The sequence below is a fragment of the Mytilus californianus genome, unplaced genomic scaffold, assembly GCF_021869535.1.
Source record: "Mytilus californianus isolate M0D057914Y unplaced genomic scaffold, xbMytCali1.0.p SCAF_8, whole genome shotgun sequence".
Classification (NCBI taxonomy): domain Eukaryota; kingdom Metazoa; phylum Mollusca; class Bivalvia; order Mytilida; family Mytilidae; genus Mytilus; species Mytilus californianus.
In genome coordinates, this window is record NW_026262734.1 from 31,529,033 (window position 1) to 31,549,808 (window position 20,776).

The 20,776-nt window shown below is 31.4% G+C and overlaps 1 long non-coding RNA gene across 1 annotated transcript; it reads right to left on the reverse strand.

Moving 5' to 3' along the window:
• Positions 1-4,190: 4,190 nt before the first annotated feature.
• On the reverse strand, positions 4,191-9,856 carry LOC127710492 (uncharacterized). The gene is made up of 2 exons (XR_007986207.1): positions 9,073-9,856; positions 4,191-5,395 (listed from the first exon to the last, which is right to left on the reverse strand). It is a non-coding gene; the product is annotated as an uncharacterized LOC127710492 (long non-coding RNA).
• Positions 9,857-20,776: the final 10,920 nt, after the last annotated feature.

Genomic DNA, 20,776 nt, shown 5'->3' on the forward strand with positions numbered 1-20,776 from the left:
TCACCTGTCAAGGTGGTATTCAAATCGAAAAATAGACTGAAAATTACCATTTTATAGCTGGGGTGGGTTCAAACCCACCAGAAAATATACCGCCTACAACCCCACCCCCTCCCATGCCATCTGCCCCAAAATCCCAATACATAGTTTACTAGGTCAGCATCAGTTACAGCATCAAAAGTCAACTAATTTGCATATAATTTGCATATGTTTGCAAATTTTCGAAAATGCCTGATTTTCCAGAAATCTCTTGGGGTCGAATCAGTTAAACCAGCATCTAACTGAAGCAGCATGAATTGTATCTTTTACTTCGAGATACGTACAGTAGATCCTCATTTTATATCATTGGCAAAAGAATATGCCATGTACATAAGACTGTGACAAAAAGGTCAACGTTACCATTTTGAGACATGTACTATCATCAATTTTTAAGACTTAATCTTTCATAATTAGATGTGTGCAATTGAGCGAACTGAATGATGGTTATTTCCGGAACAAGAGCGAAACTGATTTGGGTTGTTCGGGAAACAAGTGTGTTATTCTACCAATGAGCAGGTATTTTCCTCCCTATCATAGTTCTTGTTTTAATAAGAGAAATGAATTACTCATGCTTTATCATAAGTTTAACAATTAACATCGGAAGGAGACGGCTACTCAAGAAGACAAGTTGTTCACATATTTTAACAAGAGTCACTTACATATATAGTATAAAACTGAAATGACTTGCCAAACAAAAATCGCCATCGGAAACACTTAGAAACACTTGTAACCGTTCATAGTAAAGGATTCCTAATTATGCCAGCAGTTTATTTTTGTATTTGGTCGTGCACTTGTCTGTTTTTATTAGACTTACGATTTTGGTTGCCCTAGGCATTTTTTCTCTCTTTTAGGCATTATACAACTATATAGTGTATCCAATGGAGAACTGGGATCAAACGAACCACACGTTGTTTAAAAAAATAAATAATCAATAGATCGGGAAAAGTATAAATCGAATGAGAATAAGAGAACATTTTACATCATTCATTTATTGTTGTTTGCTTAACGTTCAGTAGCAAAAATTTCATGCATATTCAGAACGATGTTCATTTATAATATATATATCGCTATTGAACAGGTCACTGATTTCCGGGATCTACAGATAAAGGGTGTGTGTTGAAATCTGAATATGAATAAAAGGACATGTGGGATATACGTCATGCAACAAACAAAGCAAAGACACCAAGAGATCAACATACGGTAGTCCACCATCTATTCATTCTGGATGGTTTTTTTCTGGAGGTCATTGACCTTTGTTCAGTGCCTTTGTCCCATTCACATAGATTCCTTGGAGATCGTATAACCAAATAAATAATATACACAATAAATTGTTTTAATTGTTTTATTAATTTTACAAAAGTCATTCTCTCACTTCTATAAATATCTGATTTGCAACAAAAATTAAAATAAAAAATTAAATAACGCATAAATAAGTCAAAAAAACATTGGCACCATATTCAACGCATGACAAGAAAAAATGTGTCGAGTTCCGACCCGTAATTCTACTAAATACAACATCATTTAGGAACCGTCTCAAAATATGACCTTTTTGAACAGACGATATAATCATAATGTCAGGAATTTTAACATAGTGATGGTTAATGGGCGATAACTTCGATCTGAAATTTAGCACCGACAAGCTCAAATAAAAGGAATAAAAGTATGAAAACGCAACGTACTGGGTTGCTTTGTTCAAATGTGAAAGTGATGACTACTATCTTATAATTTTATAAAATCAACGGAAAGGGGATATTTTAAGACGGTCCCTGTGGGTCTCACTCTTCGCTCAATCACAAGGCTTGACAAATCCGCCCAAAAATAGTTCAAAACAAATCTTAATACTGATACTAGTACTTTAAATCAATAGCACTTGAAAATAAAACTGAATGCTTGATTGCACCAAATGATTTGCTATCAGGATTTGCCATGCCTAAATTTTAGTACATTTATAACAATTTTAATGTCTTCATGGACATAAACAATGCTGGCATCTGTCCAGTTGTTATGCTTTTGCATAATGTTACTTAAAGATTTACAAAGTGAAAAATTCGTCAAACACTTGAAATTTGTATGGCAAAAATATGTTCACAAGTACAAAACATTATTAAAATAATCTAAACGGTGGACCACAAAGTTAATCTCTTGATTTAAATATTAAGTTGGTGTTTAAGTTTCGTTCTATTCTCTCTTTTTGAAATTAGAAACCTGAATATCATCAAAGATTCTTTCCCCTTAGAGAATTTCAAAGTTCAAGTATTTCACGAATCTTTCATAACAATTTATTATACACCCAATTTTTCTGTGTTTTTTCTATGCTACTATGTGAATCGGGTTTTATGATGTTGCATTCTTTACTATAATGCTCGCATATGATTGAACTCGACAAAATAGCTGATTTCATGAAAATATAATGACTACTCAAACGTATTTAAACAGTTTTAGGCCAAAATAAAAATAAAAATATATGCGTTTAGATATCCTACTTATCCCATTCATATACCTCTAAATTCCTACTCTGAAGTTTTTATTGGCTCTTTTGATAGTGAATTTTGACAAAATTTTAAGTCTACTAATAAACTCAAGGTAAAAAAATTATTAAAATAGAAATCATTCTAACACCTGCCTACCTATCCTTTAATATACGGAGGGAACCCTAAACGCACATACTTTTTATTTGGCCTTATCATACATATGCACTTTATGACATGTTTATCTCTAGCCATAATGATTAATACATAATTGTTTTCTATAATTTGGAAAAACATATGTATTTAATATCAAACTACCGTAATATATTGGAAATGGAAAGTGGCTAATGTTATGAAGATAATATCTCTGAACAAAATCCTCAAACATTTCAACTAATCCATTGTTTCATACATTTTGTAACCATCTTGGTAGTTTTAATTTTCAAATTCAGTCTACACTAGATATATCTTTGATACCCTGAACAATCGTAAAATAAACATATATTCTACCATACCATACCATGCATATACTATATTCTAAACACATGCGTATCACTGCTTCGTGAAATATTGCTTGTTAATAAACAGGAAATGGATAAGGAATTGGTCGTTTCAGAATCTAAAGCATTTTGGGTAATATTTTCAAAGGCGTACTTCAAAACGTTGTGATTGGTTAAAAGCGTCCAAAACAATGTAAATTCAGTCAATAACGTGACGTTATTTCCATTCGGGTACGAACCATGAATTACCCTTAGTCCTTAAGATTGTGAAACGGCAAATTAATTTAACCATTTATCATATTATTTTCTCTTTAAATAAGTTTTTCTTGTCCATCCCAAGTCAAAACACGAACCTGAAATGAATTACAAGCCTAACAAATACTTGAAACTCTAAAAATTCAACCAGTATAACAAGCAACACTTCAACAGTGAAGTCAAGCTAATTTACAAAACATTTAAAGAAAGATAACTCTATTTAGCAAAACAATTCGAAAGTTTGAAGGAAACTCTTGTCAGTCGATTAATTCTTTGAAAATGGAATAAAAATTAATGTAACGTAACAACTCAATATCACCACAAATTAAAACGAACATTTTGACAGGCTGATTAATTCATTTACTTGTATTTATTCATTGTATAATACGTAATTTGATGAATTACCTCCATGTAAAATATGTACACGCTGCCTTTACTGTGAGAAATGTTTATTGTTTCCTTCAATGTTTTCCAGTAATAAGCTATTTATTTCCCTGCCTTCGTTAAATTATTTACACGCCTCTTTATTAGGTTTGAAATTAACGTTTAAAACAAGAGTAACAGCCTATTTAGTTTGATATTTCTTTCCCTTTATACTTAATTTACTCAAAAGCTATTTTAAAACGAGCTACATCCCTTTGGATGAAAAAAATCTCGCCTCAAATATCATTTCTGAGTTAACTCAGGACTTATTAAAAGTGCAACGAGGCTTCCGTTGCTAATTCATCACTTTCTCATTACCGCAATACCGGTATATTTTAATCAAAAATTCTCTATTTTTATCAATTTTTTTTTCCTTTAGAACAAATACAGATAGTACGTAACTGTGTCACATTCGGGATTACTAATTCAACAGGCATATCATTATCACTTACACTAATGAGATGAAAGAGCCAATTTGGCATTATAATGATGAAAAACAACATCGAGGTGGGCTTTTCTTACATATTTAATGTCTCGTTTTAAACGCATTTTTCTATTTTTAAAAATCAATAACAAAGGTGTATATATTTACGAAATACATTTTTACAAAAATAGCTTGGATCTTATCCAAAATCACAAATATCAAAGTCATAAAGGCATGCCATTAGGTGCATTTACAGGACTGAAAAATGTCTATTTATATGATGAACAGTACAAAGAAGTAAATTAAAAAGTACGATTTGCATAAAAATAATTACATATAATAAATTGAAATGAGCAAATTCAATTTGTTGAGATCAGCTGACAAAATTATGTGTAAATGATATTTGGAAATGTTTATATTCATGAAAAGTGTCGCAGTTTAATTAATCAATACCATTGTACAAAATCTAGTTCAACTTTGTCTAAACATAGATACATAAATCCAATTAAAGTATAGAATTATGTACGCTTCATTTATATAAACAGTATTATCTCTTGAATTGTGGTTTAGGAAGAGTAAATTTTATATTTAAAAAATCGTAGACATGTAACAATAAGACAAAGAAATGTTATAAAATCAAAGTTTCTATTGTTTCATAAATATGAACCAACAAATAGGCACTTAAACGACAGACATTTACATAATAAATAGAGATTTGTTCTTAGAATAAGAAATAAAATCTTTTGTATTGCTTCATGAAAATAGATATTGCATAAATCAACGGCACATCGGACAGACGCATTCCTTTGGAAAAATGAAATAATGTTCATGACATTCTAATTAAAACTATTTTACGCCTTTTTCCAACACAGCTTGCGGTATCTCTCTTGTGAATGAGATGAACGAAACGATGTTAAACTAAGGAATGCATCCAGAGATTGTGGATCGTGTAACAAAGAAAAAATCAATTGGTCGATAACGATGTCAATACTCTGTTAGGGAAAACCCCTTTCCAGGTCCATATACATGGGAAAATCCTACACACAGTGGACTTGGAAAAACCTTTTACCTGCACCATTTCCATTGATGATATATATCTGATTGTCATGGAATCCACTACTTCCGGTCTTTCCAAAATCACAATATACCCAAGCGCATTGGAATTTCCGGTACACATTACTCATGTCAGGTGATGCTCTGAATCAATCCTTTTCCCAATGTATATAAAGTTTTACTTATATAATGTCAATGTTTACCGATTATTGAACTTCGGGTAACAGATGTAAAATCTGAAATGAAAAGAAATATCGTTGATATCTCAAACTTCCTTACAGCATCAGTGTAATTTTAATTATAAAAGTGCATTTGATATTTCAGGGTCAATAAAAAAATGTCCTTAAGTGTTTTTGTAACCTTAGAAAGCTTGTTCTATTCACGGCATTACAAATACGTCGAAGAGGTGTTTATTAATATATTCATGTAATTTGTCAACAGATTTAATGGCTTCAAGAGAAAAGTTGAAAGGTGACAAAGGCGAACGAAAGGCTTTAAAAAAAAGACAAAGAAATTCGAATAAAAAAAATAAATAATGAAAAGTTAAAAATGGAAAGAGCGCTAAACAATATTTTCAAAGTTCAGTGCTAACTTAAGGGTGGATTTTGTTTTTCAAATTTGTTTATTTTCTGTTTATCATTTTTTTTTCTCTCTCTCTGCTTTTCGGTCTCGAAAAGGGGGAAAGATAGGAATAGATATATTTGCTTAGATTGCGAAAATGAACGTCGATAATTGTTACCCTTTTGACATTGTACACCGAAGAATAAGAAGTAGAAAATGATGTAGCAGATACTTAACATTTTTTTCTGATGCGAATCACAGATCTGTAAAAACAAATCAATAATTACACATATCATACGCTTTCTTCAATGATTACAACGATTTTACAAATGATATAATTCACAATATAAATATTGAGACATGTTCAATAATAATTTTTACTGTTTTTTTTTTTAATTTAACAATACAAGTACTTGTCCCTGAAAAAATTACACATTTTAAGACATATATATATGTAAATGTTTTCAGAGACAAGTGTTGCTCTATTGAACCTTTTAGTTCTGTTACTGCATTAAAGAATGCAATTCCGATCATATATCGTTTGGTTTTTAAAATGTATTTCAGAATATGATTGAATACATGAACCTTCTTTTTTACGGTCATTCAAATAGTTTTATGAATATTCTACAAAGTATACTGTTCGCATAACCGATCTAAATAATACTATACGAGTTAAGTATTGTATCTCCCATGCCCTTATTAGCGTTTTAATTCAGTTAGCGTCGAAATGAACCGTATCCGCGCTTAGTGAGAAAAAAAGGAACTTTTTATATTACAACAGGTAGCGTTTTCATTACACACAAGAGTTGCCACATAGCATTTTGCATGGATTTGTAGACCAGTGTGCATTTAACCAAATTTAAGCATAGCCGAAGTGTACCAGTTGATCCGGTCCTGCAAAGCCTTTCTTGTGGGTATGGGGGGGGGGGGGGGGAGAACGCAGTCATAACAGTTTTCATAGGTCTATTCGCCATCAATAAGTTGCATTGAAATGACATGAAGTTAGATAAAGGGTAAATGTCTGATAACAAAACACTTAATATTTTCTTCCTAACACCTGTTTGCAATACACCTATATAGCATCTATATTGTTCAGGTAATTTTCAGTTCGATATAGCTTTGCTGTTGTCTAGACAAACACTTATTGACATACATTACTAAGAAAGTTCTTTTCGAAACAAAGTGTTTTTGTTATTAGAAGTTGAAAATGATTGCTTGAGATGTAAAGGGTCAGACTGTGATCAACATAACAGGACCACAACACGTCGACAAAAGAAAGTTGCGTCTATAAGGAAGTCTATATCACAAACAAAAGTGGATACCGTACGGTAACGTGCTGAATACAGTACAATATCATTAAAATCAGATCTTTCACTCTGTCCCATTTAATATGTTTGTCGCGGTGTATCTTTAAATCAAATTGAAAACAGTTATATGGCGGGTATAAATTTCGATTTTAATATTACATGCAAGAGAAAAAAAACTTCCAGATTAGATGATAAATAAAAACTCTTTGCATGATGTAAAAACGCGATTTTAACTCTATTAGTCCCTTATAGTTTGGAAATTCTATGAAAAAATGCGTTTGACCTACTGCTAAAGTCTTTAAAAAAACAACTCCAATTGCAAAATTTAATAGCGTTCATGAATGTTGAGCAAAATAAAAAAAAAAAATAAATAAAATACATATTTCAGTAAAAGTGTGACATCCGACCCGTTAGTCCAAAAAAATCATTCGCTTATCGATACAAATACCATCGCAACAAAATAAGTTATTTCTAGTCACCGTTCACTTAGAACGAAAATTGGTTTTACTAAAAGATTTCTTTCATGATCACAGATTAGTGTAGTTTAAAACAAATAATATGACAAATACGGATCATGGATTTTAAAAAGGGGGGTAGGGGATTTTTTTTTTGGGGGGGGGAGGGAGTGGGTACCAACAAGGCAATGGTAGGAGCTCGGGTAGGAGTGGAAAAGTCTAAACATTAACCATATATGTAGCTCCTGAAGGGAGGGAGCCCCCTTTTAATCAAAAGCCTAGAATTATTCTTACAGTTGGTTAGTTAGTTCAGCAATTTATCATAGCATTTTTAAATCATAAAATAAAATCTTTACTAATGAAAATTTAATTGCCTTTCTTTGTTTTAAGTTGGGAAAAACATACTAAGTTGCGTATATTTCATTTTAAGTGATTACGTATCGTGGGAAAGAATTGGTTCGATGGCAGATCAAGGTCATAGATATGTATTCTTATTCACGTGTCTTCAAAACACGCACGTGCATTTGTAAACAACAAAGAAAGCAATATTTAGAACCGTTGTTACATTGCCTCTATGTCAAAGTGAATCACCATACCTGAGAAACTGACCTATCATAATGCTTATATAATGTAAATAGTACAGAATAATACAGATTGTAATATTCAAATGAGTAATAGGTATAAAAAGGTATACCCCAATATCGTGAACTTTGAACTTGCGTCTTTTAACACATGAATTGGCCTGTCAACATCATTCATTTGCTATATATATATATATATATATATAAAACACACTTTTCATGCCTATTTCGTAATTGTGTTGTGCACCTTTTTTTATTATTATTATAGCGTATTAATTTTCATATTGATAAACGCATTAATTTGATACCAATTGCTTTATTTATGTTGCGTAATAAAAACATCATTCTCAATCATTACCAATTATATGCTTCATAATTTGTCAATTTACTTTTATTAAGTTTCAACAATCAATTTCTCTCGTTTATTGTATGCAATTGACACAAATATTTGAACAACAAATAACTACTTGATGCAGAAATAATGTGCATGAAAGATCATCAAACTCAACCGTGGTGCACTTCATAAATAGACTTTGAACCATCAATTTTAAATTTACGACAACAAAGAAATAATATGTTATTGACATTTAGTCAAGAGTTTGACACTAAAACTGTTATACTTAAGTACTTTATCTGAAGTGATTATTATTTGTATACAAGAACGTGACAAAGACATTTTAAAATTGACGGACATTGATACATTTATCTAAAGCCTTTAAATCATAAACATAGAAAAAGCAGATTTTTTGATTTTCATATGCATTCAGCTAGGATTTTTCAGTATTGTTAAAATGTAAATATATAACAATGTTTATGTTCAAAATGTTTACCCCGTTTAATATCCAGCTTAAATTTAGTGCACTGCATCTTATTATGATCATTGCCCTGTTTTCCCCTATAATAATGCATGTTAGAAACGTGTATACACATAGAACAAAGCAGGAGCATCTTCGTTTTTAAGTGGATTTTGTTTGTTTTACAATAATTGAGAGATCAAGATATGATTTACCTGGAATGTTTCTTCAAATTTCCAACCAAACAACATGTATAATATGAATACAAAAATACAGTATATTCACAATTTTATCCCGCACATTTTCATTGACTATCCATGGCGAACGACCCCCATTTTGCGCAGTTAAGTAATAATCGTTCATTTCATCGCCAATAACTCGTAAAGATCTTCCAACATATTCGGGATATATTTGTTGAGAACTATCTTCCATTGTTTTCAGCCATTATACATTCGTCAACATTTGTTTCTATGTCTGCTTCTGTCACATTTCCAACTTCCCGCGTGTCAAAACCAAAACATCATTTGCATATAAAAACAAACAAAGCCACGTGCATGGGAGAGAAATTTAACAATATGCGTCATTTCTTTTTCTATATATACTGATTCGTCATTGTCGTAACCATAGTGATAAGCCGTAACAAGCTTCTAACAAGAAAGTGTGTCGCATGTCGAGACTATTTTTACAACATTAGACCATGATGCAATGTTAAATTTTTAATAGAGTTTGGTTTAAGTTTTCCGAAGTGACCTTGTTCTATATTTTCATCGTTGCATTTAATTGATATGCAGTTAGATCAATAAGTTTTAATATTACATGAGATGACTCACAAAAGGCATTAAGAAATTTACTTTGTTCGTGTTTAAAAAAAATATATAAATAGAAATCATAGGTCAAAATTATTACACCTATTCGCTACATGTTTACGATGTGTTTGGAAGTGAGCCAATTTGTCACCAGACTCAATATGTCAAATAAATGACAGGGCTTCTGTCAAAACCGCAAAGTACTTCACAATTTTACTTATCGTGTTTGTCATAATAGATAGGTGGAGACTGAAGATATATTAGATTAATTCTTAAGATATGATAATGAGGCCCAGCTAAGGTGAGATTGATCGTTTTCGATTTTGCTTTGTTAATAAAAATACCGATGATTTTTTTTTATCAAAATTTTATATCATAATTCCTTGTGGAAAATCAAGCTGAAAATTTCCGGTTACATAATTATTTTAATTTGTTTCAACTTAATTGAATTTTCATCACAAGTCAGCTTTACATTGAAATATTTGATATGCCATATCAACACGTGGTACATTTAGAAAAATTAAATCAATTTGAAATTAAACACCCGTACAATAAATTATACTTGATACATTGTACCAACTATTCATCTTTGGAGGGGAGGGGGTTTCTTCTCAGGACGAACATTTTTCTCCGACATAAAAATACTATATAGAAACAAGAAATTTATTTTTAAACTCAATATTGATTCAAATTTTTCCTTACTTTCAATGGAAATAGACTATTTTATTTACTTTCCTTCCGAAACAAATTATCTTTTAGATAAAAATTAAGACCAAATAATTAATTTAAAACATGCCCGTACGCATGGTAATTGATGTTTATTTTGATATATCTAAACGTCCACCCCTTCCATAGGTACACTACTAGTACGATTAAATCAATGTTGGCAGACAACATGATGACATTGATAAAATAACCCGCATACAATTTCCGTACCCACGACACCTGCTTTTGAAATAACATCCGAGACCAAAAGGAAATTCAGTTAGTTTTGAGAGGGAAGATGACTTTCAAGTATACGCAAACCGATTAATTAACTAATTTGCTTGTCGTTCATAATCTATTAAAACTGCAGTTTGAGCTATGTTAAGAATGAGAGGAAACATAAACCCTATTTTAAATCTAAGACCATGAATTAATATAAAACTTTTAATATATTTGTTTTTAAACAGAAATCTACCAATTGTCTATCAAACTAAAGGTATCACTGCATCGTGCATATGTCCTTAGATATTTATGAAACATAAAGGCGTTTTTTAACGTCTAGTCAGCAAATTATAAATGCCTAAAGATGCCTCAAACCCGCATGTCTATAAGTAATTTTTTTGTTGCTGAAAATCTAAAAAATTCAACCAAAAACATTCTAGACAAAACAAAACAAAATATAATGAAAGTCTTTCAAATATGTTTTTTTTTCTCCAGAAGCTGTCAAATTGTAGTTTGTATTGAATTATACTAGTAATTGATTCAAAGATGTATTGCAAAATCTTTTGAGAATACATTTGTATAAGACTTTCCACCATGTTTCATTATCGACTTTTTTTTATCCAATTAGTGAAAACCACACTGGTGAAATTTGACACATCTTTTTGGAAATCTAATTACAGCGAAGTAAAACGTAGCCTGTAAAATCATCATAATGTATAAACGCAGAGTTGCCTCAAGAAAATATAATAAAAATAATGTTACATAAACGGGTATATCATATATGATGTCGTCTTCTTAGTTCAGACGCCTGCCACTGGATATAACATTAGAATCGTATGACGGCAGGATATTCCTAAAATATGAAAATAAAACTTCATAAATTGCATGCGACTGAAGCGCTTTTCTAGATTTACTTTCACCAGAGCGTTCAAACTCAATAAATTGAGAGCCAAGGATTTATAAACACTTGAATACATCATGAGCTGTCATTTTTCGAAGCAAGGTTGTCGACTCTCCGAACTTTCCCGAAGTCCTGCGTATATTGCCGAGTTTATGAGCTTGGGTCCTTGCTTGGAAGTTGGAGGAGCTGTATGACCAAAAGAGACATAAAAATACCCCAAATCATATATGATCAACTATGCCTTAGGAGATTAAATCCTTGTAATTGTTTTCTTTTTTCTTTTAATAATTACGGAGAATCTAGAAAAGTAGGTTATCAATTAAATCATGTCACTCTCTATCTACGCACTGGTCATGCTCTGTTTGAGATTTTAAGTTTATAACACTGAACTAAAAACTAATTTCGGGAGGTAAATTGACCTTAAACATGTTTGGTATTCTCTTAGGTTCTTTTGATTATTATGCCCTCAAACGCTCTATTGTTTTGGTCTTTTGGCAAAAGTATAATATTTTAGGATTTATAACGTTATGGTCTCGACTATACCTTACGACGGTTATTTTCCAGAACCACGAGTCGACCGTAGTTACGAAAAAAACCTAGTTTCTGGTTTGCCTAACTATTTTTTTATCTTATAGCCGCTGGGTCGACGCCACTGTTCACCATCCCAATAGTTAGCACTTTTGTTTTGTTCCTTTTCTGTAAATACTAATATTTTTTTCGCAACTCTAAGGTTTTGCTACCCAAGTCATATATTTCTTTAGCCGTATTTGGAATATTTTTTGTAGAATGTTTGGTTTGTAATGCTCTTCTTATATTCTTATCGATTTTGATGAACTTTTATTCCCAGTCCGACATTCAGTTGCTCAGCTGATACGTGGAATGTGATCGTATGATTAGACGCAGTGTGGTAACAATGTTCTGGTTTTCCTTTTACCTGATTTCGTCAATCCTTCTACTTTATAGATAGAATTTCGTGTAATTGATATGTTTTGCTCCGTTGTGTTAGTTGTCTTTAGGGCTATCTCACTGATGTTTGGTTCTTTTTTGTGCTAGGTTAACGAATGTTATCGAGTCAAGCTAGACACAACAGACAAATCTATTCAAGGCATGTAATAAATTGTCTGTTACAGTGATCGTGCCAATTGAACGAATATATTCTTGGGAATTCATAGTACGTTAGAAATTTGCTTACCTTGCAATAAAAAACAAAAACAACAAAACAATTTCAATTACTATTATTTCCCAATAAACCGAAGAATACGCGCTGAACGGGAATCAATTTAAAGACACTTCTTAAAATAACTATGAAGTTTACTATTTGTGTCCTTTGCAGCAGGAACTTCTAAAGTTATGTTGAAAGACTTATACTAAAACAACGTCGTTATACATTTCTTTTATTTATGAAACGTGAATATTTAGAAGCTTCAGTTTATCGAACTATTATAAACCTCCATTAAGTTTTATATTTTGAAAATTCGCCGCATAACATCAGTTCTGATCGGCTCGGAGCTGAAAATTGTTCTGGTGTTTGTACGCATAGTTTTTAGGTAATTCAACAAAATGTAACAAGACATAAAAATGGTATACTAAATATTTTGGATACTTTCTAAAAAAAAATTTGCAAGTTGTCAAAATGCAATTAAAGGTATGGATTTTCGAAAAAAAAAAAATGAAAATAACACTTCATTAATTTCAGCCAAAGCGCTATTCTGGATTGACCTTCACCAGTAACTGTCAAACCTTAACATTTGAAAGCCAGGGATGTATAAATAAGTAGAAACTTAATGAAATAGGACAAAAAAGTTCTACAGATAGAATTTTTTTCTCTACGGTCAACCACTCGAAAGTGTTGGAAACATAATTTCATATTTATTTCTTAATAATAATTAATAAACATGTGACCTGATTTTGTCATATATAAGGGTTTTTTTCTCTTTGAAATGAGGTCACTTGATATGTTAATAATTAATTGATATAACTTGTCTTGAATTACAAGATAAACAGTAGATACTTTGTAAATAATAAGCAAAAGAAGTTTACCGATGTTCAAAACTCTTCAATTAATTTCAAATACCCCCTCCCCCCCCCCCCCCCCACACCTCCAAAAAAAACCCAAACAAACAAACAAAAAACATCCTAAAATACTGGGGGAATTGCATGAACTCCAAACGGAATGAAACCGGTCGCTTACATGGTTAAATTGTGTAAGTAACTCATAACTGGTCAAAAGACAGTTTTGTTATATCCCCTTTCTTTTCCCGAAAGTACTTAAAATAATACCGTATAATGCTATCAATAATAATTCTAAATTAAGAAAGTAACAAATAGCCTGTAAAAATAATAACACCTCCTTTTTAGTTATGTTTTATGGTACCGGTTTTGATACTGCCTACTTCTTTCATAACTTAACAAGGAAAAACATCTCATAAACGTAAAGAAGAGATACATCCCATTTTGTGTTTTTTTTTCAGAGAGGCAATCGGTAATTATGTTTTTCGTACTAGCATTCCAAACTTGAAAAATAACTTTAAAATGTTATGATCGAATACCTATTTTTCAGGAAGTTTATTATTAAGGTACATCCAGAAAAGTGCTTGGGTTGCTCGAAATTTATAAAATGTTTATTTAAATTTTCTAGCATTGGGTCGATACTGCCACTATTTGACTGATAGTTCCCGATGATATCAACAGCTCAGAAGTCGGAACTGACATCTTTTATAACTTACTCATTTGTAATTTCCCGTTGATAGATTAATTTGTTTTAAGAAACTCCCTAATGCAAAGTTGAACGTAGATGAATTTGGCTACTAGTATTCTGTTTAGGTCCGTCTTGGTCAAATAGCTCCTCGCCTCTCTTCGTATCAATACATCCTTGGCTTTCCCATGTTTAGGTTTGAGCGTTCCTGAAGATGTCAAAACTAGAAAAGCTCTTCGAAAGCACGAAATATATAAATATTATTTTCATTTAACCTGTCATAAAGTCCGCTATCAATAAATTCAATATAACAAAATGTTGCAATATCCTTCTGCGATTTCAATATACCTTTGTAAACGAAAATGTCAATCACAAGACACTAAACAAACAAGCATACTGTAAGAATAACGATGAATATTGAATAACGAAGATCTCTATAAAGAGTATTTCCTTCTTGAGATTTTAGCACAGGAAATGTTCAGAAGCGATCATTGAGCTTTAAATCATACAAAGTCTCAATATGCTGTATAATAATTTTATAAAACAGTAATATAAGCAAGACAAATGTTTGATTAATATACAGAACAAAAGATGATTATGGCTTCAGTAGTCAAATATTCTCAATACAAAACAGCCTTTGTTACAGAAGTGAAAAACTAAAGATACCACTGTGCACAAATTTAAATTTAAAGGGAAAAGTAAACTATAACAGTTTCGCTAGTATTACTTTTTTTAAAACATTTTTTTTTAATTATTGATTTTAAAAAAGCTCTATGGGATGTCACATTATACAGATACTTAATGATAACTTCTTGATTCAAATATTTGAATCGACGAAAATGCAGACTTTACTAATGCCACAATATGTTTATATAGTAGAACTTTGATTTTTGAGAATTTAAGAAACGCATGTTATAAATCATGCAGCACTGATTACTGCTGATAATACCTTTCAGAGTTGGGCATGCTATTAAACTATAGCTTTGCTTACATCACAATCTGTTTGCTTTTCAAGTCATTATATATATATTCGACTTGCTGGATATATAGCTCTTGTGCTATGAATTTTAAAAGAAAAGTGCAAAACACACTTTTATCATGCATGCATTGTACCTGCAAATTAAAACAACTCTTCTTTTTTACAAACAACTAGTCTGTTTATACCCGGAATTATTATATCTAAAAGACATTAGTTTTACCTTCACATTAATATCAATTCAAACCTTTATTGACATTTAACTTTACTAAATAAAATACACTATAATTTATTTGATTAGCCATCCCTTGTTTAATGTCCATTGGTCAATGTATAATGCATATTCAGAACGGGAACAAATTTACAATGAATACGATAGATAGATTTTGTACGGTAGAATGACCGGGTGGAGGATTGTCTGACTGCAACATGAAAATGAAGATATGTTTATATGGGCAGACATTTCCTTGCAACAGGCCACCTACAGACTCAGCCAAACGGATGACACAATACAGCAAGGGTTTTACGGGCGGATCAGGAAAAGTAAAATGATGGCCATTTTCTATACTCTAGTCAAATCTTTGGGATTGATGGCAAATAAAAAACAAACAAAAATGCATTTTACGGTTATAGTAAAGAGTTAAACTAAAAGCTAGTCAATTCAACAAGAGTCCTGTCCATGGATCTGATGACTTGTTTTGCATAGGGATTTATTTTCAAAGAATGGTGTTGTCTGATTTAAAATATAGTTATTATTATAATTTCTGTAGATCAAACATATCAATTTTTTAATAATTTTGCATTTCATTAAAATGTCAATGCATTAGTTTTTATATGCCCGTCAAAAATGTCCGTTGTCCGTCCGTCTGTCCGTCTGTCTGTCCGTCTGTCTGTCCGTCTGTCCGTCTGTCTGTCCAGCGTAAACATGTCGCACCGTAACTTGAGAATGACTTATCCAAATTTCATGAAACTTAACATAGTTGTTTTTTATGATGGTCAAACGATCTGTATACTTTTTGGTGAAAATAAGATTAAAACTTTTTGAGTTACGGGACTTAGTAACTAAAACAGGTGTGTGTTTTTTTTCACATGTCGCGCCGTATCTCAAAAACAATTTATGATTATTGCTTAAAACTTTACACACTTCTTAGTTATATTAATCTTAAGATCTGTATACTTTTTGGTGATGATTCAAAATTTTATTTTAGAGATATTGAGTATTTTGTTAAAAAAGGGGGGGGGGTTTTCACATGTCGCGCCGTATCTCAAAAACAGTTTATGATTATTACTTAAAACTTTACACACTTCTTAGTTATATTAATCTTAAGATCTGTATACTTTTTGGTGATGATTCAAAATTTTATTTTTGAGTTATTGAGTATTTTGTAAAAAAAGGGGGAGGGGTTTTTCACATGTCGCGCCGTATCTCAAAAACGATTTATGATTATTGCTTAAAATTTTACACACTTCTTAGTTATATTAATCTAAAGATCTGTATACTTTTTGGTTTTGATTCAAAATTTTATTTTTGAGATTTTGATTTTTTTTTTTAAAAGGGGGGTTTTCACATGTCGCGCCGTACTCAAAAACCATTTATGATTATTGCTTAAAATTTTACACACTTCTTAGTTATAATAATCTAAAGATCTGTATACTTTTTGGTTTTGATTCAAAATTTTATTTTAGAGATATTGAGTTTTTTGTAAAAAAAAAAGGGGGGGGGGTTTTCGCATGTCACGCCGTATGTCAGAAACTATTTATGATATTGCATAAAAATTCACACACAAGACGACGGGCGTATCATGCGCTCATGGCGCAGCTGTTTATTCATTGATTTTACACCCTATGATATCAACGTACTATTGTAGAGAGCATTAGAGCCTTCATATCTGATTTTCCCTCCAGCACGGACGTGAGCCGTTTTCACACCTAATATAGATTTACTATATTATTAATTATGCAAACTTTGTTGTTTTAGTTACAATAGTTAAGGTGTTTCCTTAGTATCAAAACAAATTCAAGGATAGTTTGTTTTATTGCTATTATAAACATAAGTATTCTTTACATCAAGATTGTGTCAAGGACTGCTTCATTAAATATGGATAATAACCACTTGCTGATACTAAGCACCGAATTTTATAGTACAAAAACACTTCATCCATCAATCGTCGTCATATTAATATGATATAATTAACGTGTATATAATAGTATGACAAGAGTTATTTTTCTTTGTACAGTGACAAGAAAGAACTTAGAATTCTCAAAATTTTAGACAGTAAAACTAGTTGACAATAGATAATAAAAGAGAGATGAAAAGAAACAACAACGCTTAAAATTTGTAAAATTAATATGGGTATTACCGGCCATATTAGATTACAAGAAGCAAGAAAGGAAAGACTTGTAAACAACCTGATGTCTTTTGTGACCGATCATACGGCTGCAACATTTCAAAAGTAAATAATTTGACCATGCCTTTGTTTATAAGTAATAGATATCATTCAACCAAAAATTGTAATCTCATATCCATCGCGATTTCAAAATTACAACACAACTAGCTTAGTCTTGAAAGATTTTCTAATGTTACTACGAAGGTGGCAGAGGATATCTATGGGACCTCAGAAATTATATTTAAGAAAATCAAACAATACCATGTCCAAAGAAATACACAACTGTACACAATGCACTACCTGAGCAACAACAAATGTATAAAAAGTAAGAATATAGCAAGGGCACCATAAAACGTACAAAATGAAAACAACACTTTATAAATTGCATTCGTCAGAAGTATTTTTCTGGATTAACCTTCATCATGAACGCTAAACGACGAATGTTTAACTCCAAAGATGTATAAGAACCAAAACAGTTGAAGAGCTATATGACCCAAAGTACCAGTTAAAGGAATACAGACCATAGCCATTATTAAAAAAAAAAACGAAACGGCAAACAACGAAGAGATAAATCACAGGGTAACCTGAAGAACTGCGGCTTGAAGACCTTAAATGTCATTAAAATCTGGTGGTTACCAATGGTTAGTAGTTCCTGCTCTAATAGTGCCATCCTATATAAGAATGTCGAAAATTGCATTAGATCCATCTCAATTATCAATTTGAACAGTGTATTGCGAATGAGTTTATTTCTGTATAATAGTTTGAAATCACCAGCAAGCAACACCATAGCTTTACAGCGCCTTCAGAAAAATTTCGATGCATGGCATTCACCATTTTTTGGATATATGTGATTATTATTCATGAAGAAGATAATTGATATGCATGGCTTTTTTCATGCATTTTATTAATCAGGGAACTGTCTGTATGATGTATTGGATGGGTTTAGTTTATGGCTAAGTAATAGTTCGATTCACATAATATTATTTGGCATTAAGTTTTTGTCTTAAATGAACGCCACGATACTCTTAATAGACAATTTTGGAAAATCCAGTTTTTTACAAAAATATAAAAGAATACCTATGACATGGTTTTTGGTATGAATTACTATTTATTATTTTTTCAATTATAAGTTGGATGTTGTTTGAGTTGATTTTCCTTTTACGTAATTAAATTTTTAATATCAGAATATTTATTAACTTGTGAATTAATAATAAAAAAAACATTAAAATTGGAACAAAAAGTTGCACACGGTTATTTAATAAGCACGTACTGCTTATATCTGTCAGTTTTATAAGCCATGGGTGGATTCAACATTCCTTAGTATTGTGTTTCATACATGTACAAAATGCATTTTTTTATATCATACAAAAAATAAGAAAACATATATTGTTTTAATATTTTGCTTTGCTGATGTTTTTGGGACTGTAGATTTAAACTCAGTAAAGAAACAAGGGAAATTGTAATATCTTATGGATCAGTGAAAAGAAATTCTAATAAAATTAAATACAATTTAACTTTCCGTTAATTAATCAATCTTATATTGAATAAAACCCATCCCCTTTACAAAACTTAAGTATATCCTTTCAAAAATGTATCATTTTCATAACTATTAATTACTACCCAGACGTTTATTGTAAAGAACAAATGCGTAAAAACTGTTATCCTTAAACGATTAACAGGCTGATTGTTACTCCAATGCATATATTGTTGCATTATAATTGATTTTCCGACATAACCTCGGACTTTCAGCGTTATATAATACGGACTTTCCAGAGAACACGTGTGCTCACTTATTCCCTGGGTTGATGCTATAATAGGAACATAATTACTGTCACGACTTCTCCGTTATCCTTAAAAATGATCTTTTCTCAACTGTTATTATGACATTGTTAGAAAAACCAGTATTTTCAATTAATCAAATGCTAATTTAAGAACTTTTCAGATATTCCATTTTCCTAATTGGAATTAATCATGTCTAATAGTAGTTGTAGTTTATGCACTTTATTCAACTTTAATGCTAGTTTTTTAAATAGTGTTTTAGAAGGTATCACGAACAAATCATATATTTTTTTGTAATTTATATTGCTCAAAATGTTTTTTTTGATAATACAAGTCTACAATATTATTAAAAATTATTTCATATCGAATGAATTTCATATCTTCAAAAATCGATAACAATAATAGAAGAACATGCGAAAAGGAAAACATTCAAGAGGTATAGTGGGAAGGTTGAGCATGTTTAACCCCGCCGCATTTTTGCGCCTGTCCCTTTGTTAGTCTTGTATGTTTTTTTAATTTTAGTTCATTTATATGTTTCGGAGTTTAGTGGACGTCCATTTTCATTGAACTAGTACACAATTTTGTTTAGGGGCCAGCTGAAGCCCGCCTCCGGGTGCGGGATTTTCTCGCTGTGTTGAAGACCCATTGGTGACCTTCGACTTTTTTCTGCTCTTTGGTCGGGTTGTTGACTCTTTGACACATTCCCAATTTCCATGCTCAATTTTATAAGTGCCAACAATAGTAGATCGATGTTCAAAACCCATTTAGCATTGAAAAAACAAATTATGAGAGAACTGCGTTAACAGCTACAGAAGCTATAACGGATGGGTTGACAGGGTAAACGTCTCCTGATATGCATGCATCATCTGTCACAGGACATGTACACATTAGAAAATAGTACACAATCGATATATTAACCGATGAGATTTCTATCCGCTGTCTAAGGTTCGCTAAAACCCTTGTGTAGCAATGGGATAAAATGCGAAGAATTAGATGCAATCAATCTTGTTTGGTTGATTCATCATAATTTTTTCAGTTTAATCTTACTTTTGAACTAACCTTACATAAAAATGCAATACAATGTGAAGATTTGATGCAGGAATTTAGCTCATGTTTGACTCTGATTACGAACTTAGATATAATTGCTGAAGTCCATGTTTAGGCCTAAATAAAAGTCATTTCTTAAGAAAGTTTTTTACATCTGCCTTGAACGATTTAGTTGTACTGCAATTCACACAAATCTAACGTAAGGAATACTATAAATGTAAAAATGTTTCTAAATGTTACCACAAAAAAGCAGTTGTTTTGAATTCATATTTATACATACCTGACTTTCAAATGTTTAGTTTGAGCCTTCATGGCGATGTTAATCCAGAAACCCGTCTCGGACGCACGCATTTTATAAAAGTGTTATTTTCGATTAAAAAGAAATGTTTTGATTGCTAACA